The sequence below is a fragment of the Rana temporaria genome, chromosome 3, assembly GCF_905171775.1.
Source record: "Rana temporaria chromosome 3, aRanTem1.1, whole genome shotgun sequence".
NCBI lineage: Eukaryota > Metazoa > Chordata > Amphibia > Anura > Ranidae > Rana > Rana temporaria.
Genome location: NC_053491.1, coordinates 155612611 through 155630642, shown reverse-complemented (window position 1 = coordinate 155630642; position 18032 = coordinate 155612611). Strand labels below are relative to the sequence as shown.

General features: G+C 42.5%; 1 protein-coding gene across 1 annotated transcript in view; it reads left to right on the top strand.

Moving 5' to 3' along the window:
* Positions 1-228: 228 nt before the first annotated feature.
* Positions 229-18032, top strand: part of PLXNB2 (plexin B2) — a 296169-nt gene continuing 278365 nt past the window's right edge. The window contains exon 1 of the mRNA XM_040343685.1: positions 229-404. The gene's annotated coding sequence lies outside the window, so the exon portion shown is untranslated. The remainder of the gene's footprint in view (positions 405-18032) is intronic.

Genomic DNA, 18032 nt, shown 5'->3' with positions numbered 1-18032 from the left:
CACTGGGGGGGGGGGGGCTGCACCCCACCACCCCTGGGTCCCTCTATGTATTCCATAGAACTAGTCTAGTTAGTATATGAGTGCGGAGCCCGGAGTCTTTGTCATGGATCCCCCCTCCCGATGTGAGCTCCCCCCGCCCCTCCCATTCCTCCGCACGGCCAGGCTGTAACCCGATCCTGAGTGGAAGGCTGGACTCGTCTCTCCTCTCGCTGGGTTTTTTTCTGCTTCCTGTCTGGTATTGTGCTGGAGAGCGGATGTGTGCATCGCCCACAGGTGTGCCTGGCTCGGCTCATTGATCGGTTCGGAGCGGCGGGGGCGGGAGGCTCAGACATGGGAGCTGAGGGCTGAGAGCTGGACCACCGGGGACACCGACAGGGGACAGCCCGACACTGACTGCAACTTGGGTGAGTGACATGTGTGAGAGGGAAAGAGAGGGGCACCTGTTGGAGAGGAAAAGCGCCCTCATTACTATGTCCGCCCCGTCCTCACCACACCGGGCTCACCGCCTCACACCAATGATGGACTTTGTCATCAACTTCGAGGGGGAGGGGTGACTGCATGGAGTCTGCATGGAGTCTGCAGGTTCTGGGGACACATCACTTCTCCTTGTGGTCACCTCATACCTGCTCCCAGTCATCACATTACATGCTTCCTTCTCCACTGATAACCACACTGTCCTCCCAATCACTACACGACTGACTGCCTGTGTATGGGCGGCCTCACTTCTACTTGTTGGGGTTATTTTAGCTTTTGTTTTTATTATTTTATCCTTTTTTGTTTTTTTATTTGTTATGTTTAAAGGGGGAAGTTTTCATAACACTGCAGCAGCCCTGCTCAGTAACCAATCATTTTCTATCTTCACTTTCTTCAGTTAGGCTTTGAAAATCAAAACAAGATACTGATTGGTTGATGTACACAGCTGCTTCCAGATTCCGCCTGGAGCCGCTGTATTTTCTTTTTTATTTTGTATTTTATCTTTATTTTGTGGTTTTGGGCTACGTTCCCAAGAATTGGACTGATCTTATTATGTGTGTGTGTGTGTGTTTTATTATTAATATAATATTTCTAGCACAAATGTTCCTCCTGTAATGATCAGTAAATACTTATGTAAAATTGTCCTATTGTGTGTTTTTCCCCCAAATACCTACATCTGACATGCATGTATACATACGTCCTCAGACGCAGGTTTTTGGATTTGGCGTTCCAGAATGTGTCACGTTGACACACCTGTGTGAATGTCTCCATTGAAAACAACGCAGCTGCATTCAGTTCTGTAAATAAAAGCTTGTAAATGCATTTTATGGCTGTGTGAGTGAAGCCTTATATCCTTCCCTTTTTTTATTTATTATTATTATTATTATTATTATTCAGGATTTATGTAGCACCAACTGTTTGCACAGTGCTTTTTACAATTTTATTTTTAGGTTTTTAAATTGTGACTAATAATCACAATTTAAAAACCTAAAAATAAATTTGTAAAGCACTGTGCAAAGTGTTGACACTATATTAATCCTAAATAATAATATTCGGGATTAATATAGTGCCAACAGTTTGCACAGTGCTTTACAACTTTATTTTTGGGTTTTTAAATTGTGTTTTATTATTCAGGATTAATATAGTGCCAACAGTTTGCACAGTGCTTTACAACTTTATTTTTGGGTTTTTAAATTGTGTTTTATTGTTCAGGATTAATATAGTGCCAACAGTTTGCACAGTGCTTTACAACTTTATTTTTGGGTTTTTAAATTGTGTTTTATTGTTCAGGATTAATATAGTGCCAACAGTTTGCACAGTGCTTTACAATTGTATTTTTATGTTTGTTTTTAGATTGTGTTTTGGTTTTTATACTTTGCTTTTATTTCTGAGACATTCCCATTCAAGGAGCTGTAAAAAAAAAAACAGACTCTTGTTAGGAATGTCTCATCCTTTCCATGGTCTGTAAGTCCTGGGGGAGGGAGTATATTACAGCAAGGGGGGGGGGGGGGGGCGACGACGACAAGATAAAGTAAGCGGTGGAGGTCAGGGCGTGCTTTGTGCTCTTTGATCAGTGTTGTGAATGGGATAAAAACTTTTAGTATGTTTAGTTATGGAAGGAGTGTGTTGGGGGATGGAGATCGCTGGCTGACTTGTACAGTTCAGACTTGCTGGGTCTTGTTTGGGTGTTACAGTAGTAATTTCCCACCCTCCTTCTCACACACACACATACATACACATAACCACACACACATACATACACATAACCACACACACACAGATTATATATATATATATATATATATATATATATATATATATATCACTCACTCACACTCTCTCTCACTCACACACACACACCTTGTGAGCTGGGAAGTTTTCTGAACACATCTGTAACTAGTGTGTCATGAAATGTTCTGCCTTTATCAGAGGATCAGTGAGCAGCTGGCACTTGGGAGACATTGTAACTATAGTTGCAAAATGTTGCAGAGAGATGGTAAATCGATTTTCTGGAGGAGATGATTGTGTGCCCCTATTGCTGGGTGATCCTAAGGCCTCATTCACTCTGGTGATTACTTTTCTGTGACTGCATGTCCCTCCTGATTGTAAATAGTAAAAAGCACGCTGTGCAGACCTGTTTTCAGGTGCATTCAGTTTATCTGCATTTAGAGATAATAATAGAATTCTGTGCATCCAGGGGCAGCTTAGAACATGTGTAAATGTAAAATGGCATATTATATTATGCAGAAGGTGATCGTAGCCCCTGTTCACACTTGCATTGTGTAAACACATATGTTCGGTGCGTGTTACCACTTCATGCGGCAACGCCCACTACTTGCAGTGATGCAATGTGATTTCATTCAGAATGAATGGCACCTCAACGCACCTTGCTGACAAACAAATGGGCATCGCAGTGAGGGACACTTTTAGGAAAAGTGAAGGTCCGATTTCTGGGGTCTGAGGTGCCAGCCAATTCAGTTTGAATGGACTGCCTAAGGCCCGGTTCACATTACATGCGATGTCTGTGCGGTGCGTTTTCAGCTATACAGATAGTATGGCTGATATCGCACCGCATTCGGTCCAAACGCGCACAGGACCCTTTTTTCTGTTCGGACCAGAATCGGATCGCATGTGTGTTCACACATCTGCGATCCGATTCATGTCCAAACTGTCAGATCGCAGTGCAATACGCAAGCTGAAATGGGGGTGTCGTTTAACATATAATAACACTCCCCAGCAGTTTGCATATGGCAGTGTGAACTGCCGTGCGAGTCGGGTGCGACCCGAAGTGGATTTTCAGGGTTCTCGCATCGCACCTGTGTGAACCAAGGCTCAGACAGCACACATACCTTTGAAAAAAACATGCCTACTTAAAGTGATTGTAAAGCTTTGTGTTTTTTTTTTTTTTTTTAAATAACAAACATGTTATACTTATCTCCACTGTGCAGCATGTTTTGCACAGAGTGGCCCCAATCCGCGACTTCTGGGGTCCCTCGCGGCCCCTCCCCACATCAGATAACATCCTAGGAGAAGCCCTCTCCCAGGGGTTACCTTGCGGGCATGCTCCCGAGTTATTCATTCAGCATCCATTTAGTTTAAACTAGAAATGAAAAGGAAAACATTTGTTTATAGATATATAAAATAAAACTAAAAATGATGAATGCTTTTTGTGTCCTTTTTTATAAGTTATCACATTCCCTCTGTTCTCAGCTGCAAATAAGCTGGGGGGGGGGGGGGGTTCCCAGCATAGCTACAGGACTGACCATGCTGTGCTTTAATGTGTAGTGTGGTCAGTTTCTTTTTATTATAGGAAAGCATAGGGACTGACATGAACACCAGGAAGACAACGGGATACTTTTTCATACAAGTACATGATATAGCAGGCACATATCCGTCATATAAAATAGTGGGTTTACATATTTTTTTAATGCCCACACACCACATATATGCAACTATGGCAGATATAGGTTTCTGTGCTACAAGCGCACTCTGAGCACAAAGACTAAGCTGTCAGACGGCTCTCCGCCTGTACTAATGATTCAGGGTTTGGTAGGACAGACTCCCAATCGTGTGATTGCTATGACAACTAATCAAAGTGGTCACGTGACTAGGGAAATCCCCCCCCCCTAGGCAAAAGAGCCCAATTAAGAGGATGCCAGGGTGGGCGAAAAGGGGTTACACTCACTCTAGAGAAGAGTAAATGTAGCTTAAAGTGAAGGTTCACCCTAAAAAACATCTATGTACCATTACATGCAGCATACTTACGTCAGCTACAATATGCTGGTATTTTTTTATTTTTATCGCTGTACATACCGTTATATAGTTTATTTTCTTTTCGTCCTCCCGCGGGGAATAGGCGTTTCTATGAAGAGCCGTAGATGATTGACGTGCGGAAAAGGCGCGTCACGCGTTCCGAAAATAGCCGATCTGGGACACGGCGCTATACGGCGCCTGTGCACAGACTAGGAGCTGACTGCGCAGGCGCCGTATATAGCCGAGTCTCAGTCTATTTTCGCAACGCGTGACGCGCCTTTTCCGCACGTCATTCATCTACGCCTCTTCATAGGAAGGCCTATTCTCCGCGGGAGGAAGAAAAGAAAATGAACTATATAACGGTATGTACAGCGATTAAAAAAAAAAAAAAACAGCATACTGTAGCTGACGCAAATATGCTGCATGTAATGGTACATAGATGTTTTAGGGTGAACCTCCGCTTTAAAGTGATTGTAAAGGTTTTTCATTTTTAAATAACAAACATATTATACTTACCTGCTCAGTGCAAGGGTTTTGCACAGAGCGGCCCGATCCTCCTTTTCTGGGGTCCCCTGGCAGCGGCACCTGTGCGGGAGTGCTCCCAAGTCCTGCTGCTGTGTACATTGACGCTGACAGCGGGAGTTGGCCCTGCCCCTGTGTCACTGAATTTGATTGGCTCTCGCTGCTATCTATTCAATAAGGACCCAAGACAGCGGCTGGAGATGCGGGGCTCGTCGCAGGATCGATGGAGTTCAGGTAAGAAAAAGGGTGGCACACGTTCTTTTCACCTTAAAGCGGTTGTATACCCGCTGACTTTTTTTTTGTGGTATACTTGTAAGGCAAATGGCATAATGAGCTAGTATGCTAGTAGTGGGTACCCTGTCTTTACGGGCACACAGCTCCCACTTCTTCTTTCTGGCGCCCTCCCTCCCTGCAATCTTCTGGGACACTTTGCAGGTCCCAGAAGATTGCCTGGCCATTCGCAGCACGCGCAGCCGGGCGCCCACAGTTAGAATGTCGATGCCTGGGAGAGGAGCGGGGCTTCCTGCACCCGTATCACTGGACCGTGGGTCAGATGAATGTCTGATTATTAAAAGTCGGCACCTACACTTTTTGTAGCTGCTGACTTTTAAATGGGTGGAACTTTGCTTTAAGTATTAAAATGTATATGTCATTTTATATCCTGACTATAACCTGTAAACTACATTTCCAATATGTTCCCCAGGCAATGAGGAATAAGGTTAACATGTTCATTACAAAGGGATGATGGTCTGGCTATACACTCTCTCACAGATTTGTGCTTTGCAGCCTTGGGCTGAATAAAGGAGATCTTAACAGATTGACACTAAACTGTGCGAATGAAGGAATCTCCCCTGATGGTTGGTGGATTCCGATAGCTGGCTCCAGCAGCACTCAGATTAGATGCAGGCACTGTTTGGCCATCAATTTTCCACATGGCTCCTGTACGTTTTTAGCAGGCAGTGTGACCATTGGAATATTCCACATGGGCTTGTGTAGATGGGCATTTAGAGACTTGCAGTTTTCTTTACTGATACATAGTAGAGGTTTCTATAGGCTGGATTCACATCTTCGTGTTGCACTAACGCATGGTAAAAACGCTTATATTACCACAACATGTGAATTGTGGTGTCCCTCCATTGGCTTTAAAGCCCTGGTTCACACTGGGTACGATTTGAGATGCGATTTGACATGTCAAATCGCATCTCAAATCGGCGGCATTTGCCGGCAATTGTCGGCAATGGCACTGTCCTAATCAGTGCGACGCCGCATCTGCGATTTCAAAAAGTAGTTCCTGTACTACTTTTTGCGATTCCGGTCCGCGATTTACATTAAATTGCGGCCAAAATCGCGGCCGCGAAATCGCGCATTTTACCGCGATTTTGAATTCGCAGCAGTGTGAACCTAGGCTAAATAGCTTTCCAATGCACATCCACAACACAATGGATCTAAGTGTTGGCACTGAGGAGAAAAAAAAGGCACACCCTATGAACAGGCTACCCTATCACAAAGAACATTAATACGTGACATAACGCACCACAGATGTTTGAATCCAGCCTTGAGGTTCATTGGACTTTACCTGACAGTGCGCTCAGCGTGTTCATCATGGGCTGTAGGGAAGAGAGGAAGATATAAGTGAAGAGGCCAGGGATCCTACAGACGGTGCTTTCAACTGACTTGTGTAGGAATTTGAGGCACTCGACGAATAGGCTACCTTAGCTATGCCTATTGGATGGCCTCCAAACCACTGTCTACAAAGCCTGCCAGTGCCATGCCAGGTATTATCAGCCTAAAAATATTAAGCTTTATTGTTTAGTAATTTTTGGGCGTCCCATGACTACTTATCATTAATGTAGAACAAGTCTGTCTATAGTACAGTAGGAAAGGCATCCAATGTCTGGTGTGGTATTTGTGAGCCCTAAAATGAAGGCACTAGACATTTATCCTTTTTATCATTTAATATGGACCTCTAATAAAGTGATTGTTGGTGCAGAGTGATGACCTTTGCTGATAGTTCCTAGGAGTGCTGCTTTTAGTACATGTTTAAAAGTTCCCTTGAAACAAATAGAATGATAAGCTGTTTTGTGTCATTGACATCTTCAAGCAATTCAAATAGTCTTTCTTGTCATTATGATTAAAGTACAGACATAATGGCTTAACTCAGATTGTATGGTCATCATATTAAGCATGCTTTGATTATGGTGTAGCCATGCACCGTTTACAATGTTTGCATCTGCAGAAGGAATTGCATAGTGTATAGAAATGTATGTAAGCTCAGGATAAAGAAGCCAAGAGGCATTAGATGGTGGGCAGCTGGCCTAGCGTGCATGATCTCACCACTGAATGAAGTTCTTTATGACTGACCACTATATACTATTGTTTTTATCTATGAAGGAGTGGAGGAGGCATTCTGCTGATATCCCCGGAGCCACAATGGTGATTAGCTAAGCCATAATATAACCCAGTCAATTTCTTGTCCATCAAGAATTCTTGGGCATGTGATATCTCCCATAGTTGTGGAGGACGTGCAGCTGTTGATCTTATTATACACCTTGTCTTGCATAGTAGACAATTTTAAGATGGCCATATAAGGGTCAAATGCTCTTCTTTCTTCTTAATTAGATTTGTACCTCATTAAATTGGTTCAATTGGGCAGTAACGCAAAGTGCCATCCCTGCTCATGACTGCTTAATCATCGGAGATATACAGAAAATGAAATTTGCAGCCCCATTTGATTTCTTTTGTGGGACAGATGGATGGGGAGGTACTAGCCCACCTTTTCAATAACCCCCCCCCCCTCCCCCTGCTAACAGCGGGACAAGTGTGCTAAGCTGGCCATACATGGATCGAAATTTGACCAGTTCAGCAGAGACTGGCTGAATTTTGATCCATGTATGGGCACCCTGGTTGCACTAGTCTGTGTAAAGTGTTTTCATACAAGATTTGCACAATTTTCAAATAGGAGTCACACATTTTCCCACTTGTTTCCAATGTGTGCATTTATGTGAATCTTGCGTGATAAAAAATAACCCTCTTACCATGGTCTGGTACCAAGGAAATGTCCTGAAAATTGTAAGCAATGCTCAAATTGATGAGAATAATTTTTAATGGAGCTGTCCATGACCAGCCTATGAGATATGCAGCCTTCCTTTTTGTATTTACTTGAAAAATATGTTAAATGTCTTACTTGGAAACATTTGGCTCTTATTAAAGGCTACTCGTATTCATGCATTTATCCTCCTAGAACAAATTCTGCTCTTCTTGTCTGTATTTCTGTATGGTTGGCTCCCATTGTGTAACTAATAAGAGATGGTAACACTTTGTTCTGTGGTGTGAAATCAATCTGCGTTGCAGACAGTGCCTTGCAGATCATGGGGAGTGTTGCACATGAAAAAAGAAATGCTGTTTTTCTACGGATCTCGAGCTCGGTTCGAATGCATTTGATTTAGTTAGTTAACGTGTTGATTTAAACTACAAATTCTGCCTTGAAGCTCAGAAAACTAGCAAAACATTGATTTATTGTTTGTGCGAATATATTTAGCAAAAAGACACTTGTCAGGATATGATTATATGGGAGCAGCCATTGCTGACTTGTTTTTTGAAGGTGACAGTTCCATAAAGGTTATCCTTCCTTTTAATTGGTGAGTCATTGACCTGTAAAAAGCATGTATGTATGCAATAGCATGTTGGTTCCAAGTCAATGCCTTCTAGGTTGTGGAGCCAGATAAAGATAACTGCCCTGGAGCCTGTGTTTTCCAAAACGGTTTAGTATGGGCAGCTCCTATGTTTGTGGTATGACATTTTCTTTTACCAAAGACCTACAATTTTAGTGTACAGTAAAGGGACATTTTCATAAACTGAAAGCATCTCTGAACTTTCTTACCTGTAAAGAAAAAAGATTGTTAAGACTTCCCTTTTCCACTGCCTATTCCGCTAGGACACCACTACGTTCACAAAAAATCCTCACCTGGGAAACTGTCAATTTGTTTGGTTTCCCACAGCACACATAAGTTCCTACTGCAGACCCCCAGAGGTCAGACGGAGCAGCCAGTGTGCCTGCATGGATCCAAGGAGACTGCATGTATCTTGGATATTGTTCAGTAGTCCTCCACTCCCAACAACAGCCAGAGCTAGACTTAAAAGTGATGGTTTGGTTTGAAAATAAGTTTAAAACTAGCTGGAGATAAGAACATAGGCTGTCATTAATGACCACCGTTTGAAAATTTTAGAAGTCCAGTCAAAGGCCAGCCATAGACAGAGCAAACTTCTTGACTGCTGAGGCGCAATGCTACCACGTACCCCTTACTACAAACTTATGTAGATAAACCTTCCCCCTTGCCCCTTCATCCCAATAAATAAACACTCTTACAACCATTAAGTTGGAAAGGGCAAGGCCACAGCTTTATTAAAGCAAACATAACAACTTTAAACCATTTGTAACCAGTGCCAGTCACAGTTTTACTGTGAGCACAATTCCGGAAGGGGGAGGGGCCTGTCCTTGCCATATGTGCTGGACAGGCCGCCTCACTTCCGGTATCCATAAAGGGGCATGGCCCACTACGGCCATTTTCTGCTGGCAAGGTCAAGAAAACCGCAGCAAGCTGTGACGTACCATAACAAAAGGGGCGGGAGGGTGGGCAGCTCTTCCCAGCGCGCTTCCAAAGGACCCAGAATTCCCTGGGGCGATCCCTTTTATCGGAGCTCCGGCCCAACCCAACCCCCCAAGTAGCCAATCCCACCATGACCACCGCCTTGTCCAGTACCTGGTTAATGCCCCCATCAGTCAAGGCTCTTTCCCTAGGGGGGGGGCTCAAGAGGCCTTCATTACAGCAACCACAGTTTGCACAAAAAAAATGCACTCAGTTCCCCCATCAACACGGTCAGTGTTAAAAGAAAGAAAGTTACCGCTCCAGTTGGATTGTGTTAGGGTGATCAGTGTAGTCTCAGGAGATCAAGGGTGCTGGCAATGCACAAGGCAACAAATGGAAAAAGAGAATATGGACAGCCGCACTCCAAAAAACCTTGATGGTTGTCTATTTAAAAAAGGAAAAATGCGCTACAAGTTACAGCACACCACACGGGAGTAAAACAGTTGACGCGTTTCGCACTATAAATTAGTACTTAATCAGTGTTGACAGGGGAGTTCCTCCCACAGAGCTATTGTGTTTATATCGGTGGGGGAAGCCATCCCCGCTGGGAGAACACTGTAACAGCATGTAAAATCTGCAAGGCTGGTTGTAGCCAAATTGATTGATCCATCATCTTTGGGTATATTCAGCCTTTCCATACATGGCTTGAATCTAACGATCCCTACTGAACCAACTGAGATTCAAACCATCTATGGCCAGCTTAAACCCATCTGATCCTTAACCTGCTCCCACCTCCATTCTAACGCCTATACTAACTAGCCTTAGAAGAAAGATGCATATGCCTATCTATTCTCAGGACGATCTGGTCATGTGATCGTCTCTCTCTGCCCCTGCTTCAGTGGAGAGGAGGGACTGCTGACAACAGATGCCCTATATGCCTTTTCTTCTTCTTTTTTTTAAACTTTACATATTAACAAAATTGTACACCACACTCTCTAAGGTTATCATCCGATTAATCAAAACAATAATCGGTTATGAATATAATCGTTAGCTGCAGCCCTAATGGACTTAGACTGGACTTCTACACTAAGCTGGCCATGCAATGGTAGCATTTTGTTCGACGATTTTGGAATGTTTGTTTGATTTTCAAATTGATCACTTTTAACCCTGGCAATAAAAAAAAATCTAAGGAGTGGAAAGGAAATTCTAACAGAGCCGGTTCACACAGGGGCAACACGACTTTGGGAGGCAACTTGGACACGACTTGAGTATGAACCATCAGGCAACTTCAAGTCGCCTCCAGGACAGGAGGCTTTCCAGTGGCCAATCAAACAACAATCGGCTCTGTGGGAGAGTGGAGCTTGCCTGAGAAATGTATGTTATCTTCCTGTATTGTTGCTTCAGTTAAGACAGTGATCAGACTTCTGAGGCAACTTCCATTGAAATCAATGGGTACAAATTGCCTAGAAGTCGGATTGAAATAGTACAGGAACCTTTTCTGAAGTCGGAGCGACTGCAGTAGTGTACATTAAGACGGCTCTCATTCACTTCAATTCATTTTCTCAACCACGCGACTTGGGGCAACTTTAAGTCGGATCCCAGGTCGCCCCAGTGTGAACCGGCTCTTAATGTGTTAAAAAATGTTAAAAGCAAATGGTATTTTGAAGTGCTTTTGACATTTGTCAAGTGTCTAACGGCATTATCAAACGTACTGGAAAGATTTTTCATAGGAATATTCAGTTCTACCAGTGTATGGTCAGCGTAAGTTGCTTGGTTGTAATGATGTTCCTCTATCCATGTCCCTGGACCCTGTTCCGTATCTATAAAGAAAAATCATAATTGCTGTGTTTTTCGTGTAGCCAGGTTCATAATTTCCAAAATGTAGTATGCTATCCTTGTGTATTTTGAAATGTATGCTTACACTGACCTGTACTATGGATCACCCATGACAAACTGTGAAATAGAAGAGAAAGAGTGGGGTCAGAAAGACCTAGCAAAGTCAAGAACTATAGCAGAGAGGTGGGAAGGTCATTACATGTCAATATAGAATTACTGTGGCGGTCATTGCTGACTTTTGATTTTAATAAAATGTGGTAGTTGACTGTAATGCTGTTCTTCTAGCTTCAATGCTTATTGCATTCCAGTCTCTGGACAGTCCTTCAACCTACATGCTTGTTCTGGGGGGGAAATTGCTGCAGGTTAGGCAAGACACCCAAGAAGCTCAGAACTTCTATAAAAAATAAATGCCAGCAATGACAGCTGTTATTTTTATACCATGAAAGGTTTACTGAAGAAGACCCATCAAAGATGTCACAAGTATAATTGTGATGGGTATATCAGAAGACAGCCCTGATGTAGCATGAGTCCCAATAGTTTAAGGCAGGGTTTGACAAATTTGCTTGGAATCTAGGAGCCAGAAAAAGCGCCCTGTCCCGCCGAGCTTGCACGCATTCGTGAGTAGCGCCTGCATATGTAAACGGTATTCAAACCACACATGTGAGGTATTGCCGCAATTGATAGAGCGAGAGCAATAATGCTAGACCTCCTCTGTAACTCGAAACATGCAACCTGTAGAATTTTTTTAAACGTTGCCTATGGAGATTTTAAAAGGTAAAAGTTTGTCGCCATTCCACGAGCGAACGCAATTTTGAAGCGTGACATGTTGGGTATCAATTTACTCGGTGTAAAATTATCTTTCCAAATATAAAAAAAATTGTGCTGACTTTACAGGTGTCTTATTTTTTTATTTAAAAAAGTGTATTTTTTTTCCCCCAAAAAAGTGCGCTTGTAAGGCCACTGCGCAAATACGGTGTGACAGAAAGTATTAAAACAACCGCCATTTTATTCTCTAGGGTGTTAGAATAGAAAATATATATAATGTTTGGGGGCTCTAATTAGAGGGAAGGAGATGGCAGTGAAAAACACATTCGAATTGCTGTTTTATTTGTAATGCCAACGGCCACCACAAGATGGCGCACCACAAGATCACAGAAGGAAGCTTAGGCCTGTAGAAGGCCCGCAAAGCCGCGGCCTCAATCGATCGCGCGGCGGGGGCGCACAGAGACCCAGGATCCTGTGTCTCCGTGCGCCCCCGCCGTGCGCTGGCCGGTAATTGAGGCCGCGGCCTTCTACAGGCCTAAGCTTTTCCCGGGTGCCAGGTCAATATTTCTTGTCGCAATTGCGACCAGGCACCCGGATTTTGTCGAGCCCTGGTTTAAGGCAAGCAAGCCATAGAAAGAAATAAGTCTTTGTGTATGATATCGAGTAATATAAACCTGGACAATGAACTTCGCTCATTTGCTTTCTTTTTGTCTGCTAAATATACAATTTAAAGTGTTCGTTATATTTCTTTAATTTTAGTACATAAAATACCTGTGCTCTACCTGTACACAAGGAGGGGATTTAGAGGTATGAAATGGTCTGTGTTCTTTGTAATCCATCAGAAATCAAGTGGGCAGGGCTGACACCACAAATTCAAAGCTCATATAATACACTGTGCTGTCATATTACAGAGAGCAGGCTTTTTTTGTCTGTTTGGTCAGAGACATAGACTGGATCGTTGAACAGTTGCATTCTAAGATCTGATAACTTTGCCATTTATTAACTTTTTAAAGGTTTTTTTTTTTTTTTTTCTTTTAGAATGGAGTTCCTCCTAAGTAGAAGTGTAGATATTCTCCAGTGTTTTTTTTTTTTTCCAGCTCACTTGTGTGGTCCTTTTCTAATAAGCTGATGATTGTCAAGCGGATGAAATGGTCCTGAGGTTTGTGTTTTCCACTGACGGTTGCCTTTTTAGGTCGCTCGGAATGATTGGCTTCTTTGCTTAATAATAAGTTCACAAACAGTTGGATTTTGGAAGAGGGTTCTCACCTTCCCCCTTTTTTTTTTTTTTTTTTCATCCAAATTATTCATACATTTTGTATAAATGTTTTAAGCACGGTATATATAATCCCAAGAACAAAAATAAAATGTATTGCCGTTTACTAGTCCTTAGATGTAGTGGCTGCATTATGGTATGAAGAAGATTAAAAGGGGAGGTGTTCTGTTGTCCACATCAAAGAAAACTATACAGTGCAAAGGCAGTGTGTACAGGAAGTTTTTTTATTTATGGCAGTATCAATCTGTGTTTGTTAAGCAGCAGGGCATTAGCTTGGTGGGACTTGCAAGCTTGCAGCAATCACTGTAGTAGCAGTGCCTAGTAGAGTGATATCCATCTTCCACAGGGATTGGTCAGGTCCGACACATACATACTTGACATGCATAACTCCAAACCGGACTAGTTAAAGGGGAGTTCCAGCCAATATTTATGTTTATTAAAAGTCAGCAGCTACAAAAAGTGTAGCTGCTGGCTTTTAATAAACACACTTACCTGTTCCAGCGACGCGCCGGCCGGGGCTCCGCACCTCTTCCCCCCCCCCCCCCCCGGCCGGCGTCTTCATTGTCACTGTGGGCACCCGGCCGTGACAGCTTTCGGCTTCACGGCCGGGCACCCACTGCGCATGCGCGAGCGGCACTGCGCTGTTTTATTGGACAGGCGATCGCCTAGGACCTGTTACGTGTCCTAGGCAGTCGCCTACAGGGAGGGGCTGCCAAAAGGCAATTAAGCTTAATCGCCTTTGCAGCCCCTCGGCGGAAGGAGGAAGTGGAACAGGAAGTCCCCTTCTCCTGATACCCCCACTCCCCCCCCCCCCCCCAAAAAAAATGACATGCCAAATGTGGCATGTAAGGGGGTGAGGAGTGGGATAAGCGGAAGTTCCATTTTTGGGTGGAACTCTGCTTTAAGTTTGCAAAAATAGCCACACCAGTGCAACTGCTACCCACATTTGAGGTGTCATTAAGAAATAATGGTACCTGGGGGGCGTGGCTTGCAGGCGATCGTGATGGCCGCTTGAGCAGAGAGCTCCGTCGGAGAACCGGGGATAAAGCGGCAAAACGCTTATTTAAAGCCACAAAAACTATCGGTAATTGTTGATATTTGCCTGCGGAACATACTCGATGTTTCCGCGGAAGAAGAAGGAGAAGGGGAACTGCAAAAAACTTGCAGATTTATTAGAGATGCCGGGTACAGCGATATCAGGGCTGAATGATGGCGCAGACGCCGCGGCTGTATATCAGATGCCTGCAACGTACTCCGATTTGCCTGATGAAGAGGGAGCTCCATGGCAGGATATCAAACAAGGGTCCATTGTTAGAGGCTCTCCCTCAATTAGCCCTTCATCTCACAGCCCTGCTAAATCGCGGAGGAGGATTGATGACGCAGCTCCTAATCTAATCCCAGGTATGTCACACATGCAGCATACCTCAGCTAACCCCTGTGACGCATCTCTAATTACAAACTATCCTACTGTGGGACAACCGGTGTTAGACACCACCATGAAAAATATGCTTGTCTCGCTACAATCATCCCTTATGTCTAACTTCTCATTAATGATGAATTCATTCTCCACTGAATTGAGAGGTCTAAATGACAGGGTTGTCACAGTTGAAAATAAAATGGATGATCAGTATGACACAGTCAATGGTCTTATGGACGCTTATAGAGACCTGTCATATGATAACGACAAAATTAAAGCCAAACTCGCAGACCTTGAGGACCGTTCAAGGAGAAACAATGTTAAACTGAGGGGGGTCCCTGAAAATGTTCCCCCTGATGGTTTAAACAAATATGCGGATGATTTAATTGCCAATTTACTGCCGGAAGTTTCCCAAATGGAAAGAATGATAGATAGGATTCATCGCATTCCCAAACCTAAAAATATGGACCCAGCTATTCCTAGAGACGTCCTAATGAAAATCCATTTTTATCCAACAAAAGAAAAGCTATTGGCAAAAGCTAGGATCCTTTCAGTACTTCCTGGTCCATATAAAGACATCCATCTTTACGCAGACCTGTCGCAATATACTCTGCATTTGAGAAGACAACTTAAATCTACTACCAAGGCATTGAGTGATCACAAAATTCAATATAAATGGAAACATCCTGCAACTCTGATAATTACTCATAATGGATCAACCATCGTCGTGTCCAACCCTAAAGATGGCCTGCAATTGCTTCAATCTTGGGGTATTACCCCATCTCCTTCCTATAAAGATGGAAGAAGAGCTCCTGCATTGGATCCAGTCAATCATCCCGATGGAAATCGTTTAAACAGAGGAAAATGAGAGACCATTGTATTTTCCCTCTGATGCTTTTCCCTTTTCCTTCCTTCCTTCTTTTTTATTTTTTTTTTTCTCTATTTTTATTTTTACTATATATTGCTATAGTCATTGGCGATATTCCTCTGATGTCAATACATCCCCCTAGTATCTGACATATTACTTTTATATTAACCTTGCTTGCTGAACATTACCTCTCCTCTTGGTCGGTTATAGTTTTCACCCGACCTGTGTTATTACATTGCTTGTGCCAGGTTCATATCCCTAGTACACACAATAGCGATTTGTTTCTTATACATTTGCTAGCAACTACAATATTTTGATTTGTTGCCATTCCAAATATTTTGGCTATTTTGTTTTGTTTGGTTAAGGTTTATTTTTATTTTATTTTGTTTCATCTTGTTTTGTTTAGTTTTGCTTTGCTTTGTTATTTTGTTTCTTGTTTTGATTTTATTTTTGTTTTAGTTTTTATTTGCAGCTGTCACAGAACGACAGGTTGATTCCGTGTTCCCTGACAGTGCATACTTCTGGACATCTTTCAAATAACACTGATCCTTATCGCCTAGAGGTAATCCCTTTCTGTAAGTATCACACTCATCGCTCATACACACCGCTACGAAATGTCTATCAATTTTCTCTCTATTAATACCAATGGTTTAAATCACCCGGCTAAGAGGGCCTCAGTGTGGAAGACTGCGCTAACTTCCAACTGCGATGTTCTTTGCCTACAAGAAACACATTTTATCAAAGATAATGCTCCTCAATGTCGCCATAACTCATATCCTCATATTTTCAAGGCAGATTTTAATCGCAAGCAGAGAGTATTAATTGCTATTAGAGATACACTAGCTTTCAATCTTTTAAATGAATATGCTGATCCTGAAGGCAGATTTTTTATCTTGGTTTGCATGCTAGATAATGTAGTGTATACGATAGTCAACATTTATGCACCTAATATTGGTCAAATGAAATTCCACAAGGCTACTATGAAAAAAATTATAGATATGCAGAAAGGTAATCTTTTGATTTGTGGCGACTTCAATTTAGTACCTGACATACACGTTGATTCCTCCTCAAATGCTAAAAGGTTCACTTCCCCTCTTGCTGCCTTTTTGGCAGAAAATGAGTTATATGACATCTGGAGATGTTGCCACGCGTCTGAGAGAGATTACACTTTCCATTCTCCGCGCCACAACACATACTCTCGTATTGATCTATTCATCTCCGACAAGTGGTTACTTCAAAACGTATTAGAGTCTCATATCCATACTGCCACATGGTCGGATCATGCACCGATCAGCATCAAACTAAAGAATATTAATTCTAAAAACAAATCTTATTTATGGCGCGTTAATAACTATTTATTACAACATCCTGATAATATACAATATATATCTCAAAAATTGACCGAATTCTTCTCGGACAACAAAGGTTCCGTATCAGATCCTGTAGTAGTATGGAATACACATAAAGCCTTCGTTCGTGGTTTACTCATTCAACTTGGATCTCGGGCAAAAAAGATGAGAAGATCTAAAATTGATGAACTCACCAAAAAACTAGCAGATGCCGACTCTGAAAACAAATCTAAACCCTCTACCTATCTTAAATCCAAGCTATATGCACTTAGAAATGAACTGAGATCTGTACTAATGGAATCATATGATTCTAATCTCAGAAAATTGAAGGCACGTTCATATGTCGCCAATAACAAGGCAGGTAAACTTTTGGCTAATAGAATAAAGGGTCATAGGCTAAAGACAAAAATCTCTCATCTTTTCGACCCAATCTCAAAAGATAAAATTATTAACCCCCAACTTATTGCTGATTCATTCAGCTCCTACTACAGTGGTTTATATAATCTCTCCAGAGATACTAATACTCATCAACCCTCCACTGATGAGATTCAAAAGTTCCTATCTCATGTTAAATTACCCAAATTAACAAGAGACCAGCTTACACTTTTAAATTGCCCCTTCAATAGTCTTGAAATTCTCAACACCATTGATTCTCTACCTAGGGCAAAGGCACCGGGTCCAGATGGCTACTCCATTGAATATTTTAAAACATTTAAACAAATACTAGTACCACATCTACTAGAGGTGTATAATCACTCTGCATCTGTTTCTACATTCCCAAAGGAAATGTTGTCTGCTCTTATTGTTACCCTGCCTAAACCGGGTAAAGACCCAACTTCTCCACAAAACTTCCGCCCCATTTCACTACTAAACGTAGATTTAAAAATCTATGCTAAATTACTTGCTAATAGAATTGTAGACATCCTCCCCAATCTAATCAATCTAGACCAAACTGGTTTCACTAGAGGTAGACAGTCTTCTGACGCGACCAGAAGGTTGATTGACGTTATCCACAATATCAATGCTTCCGGAACGCCTTCTCTGCTCCTATCATTGGATGCGGAGAAGGCGTTTGACAGGATAAATTGGACCTATCTATCACTTACTTTGCAGGAATTTGGATTTGAGGGCTTTATTTTTAAAGCAATTCTCGCCCTATACTCTAACCCTATTGCGCGAGTTTATAGCT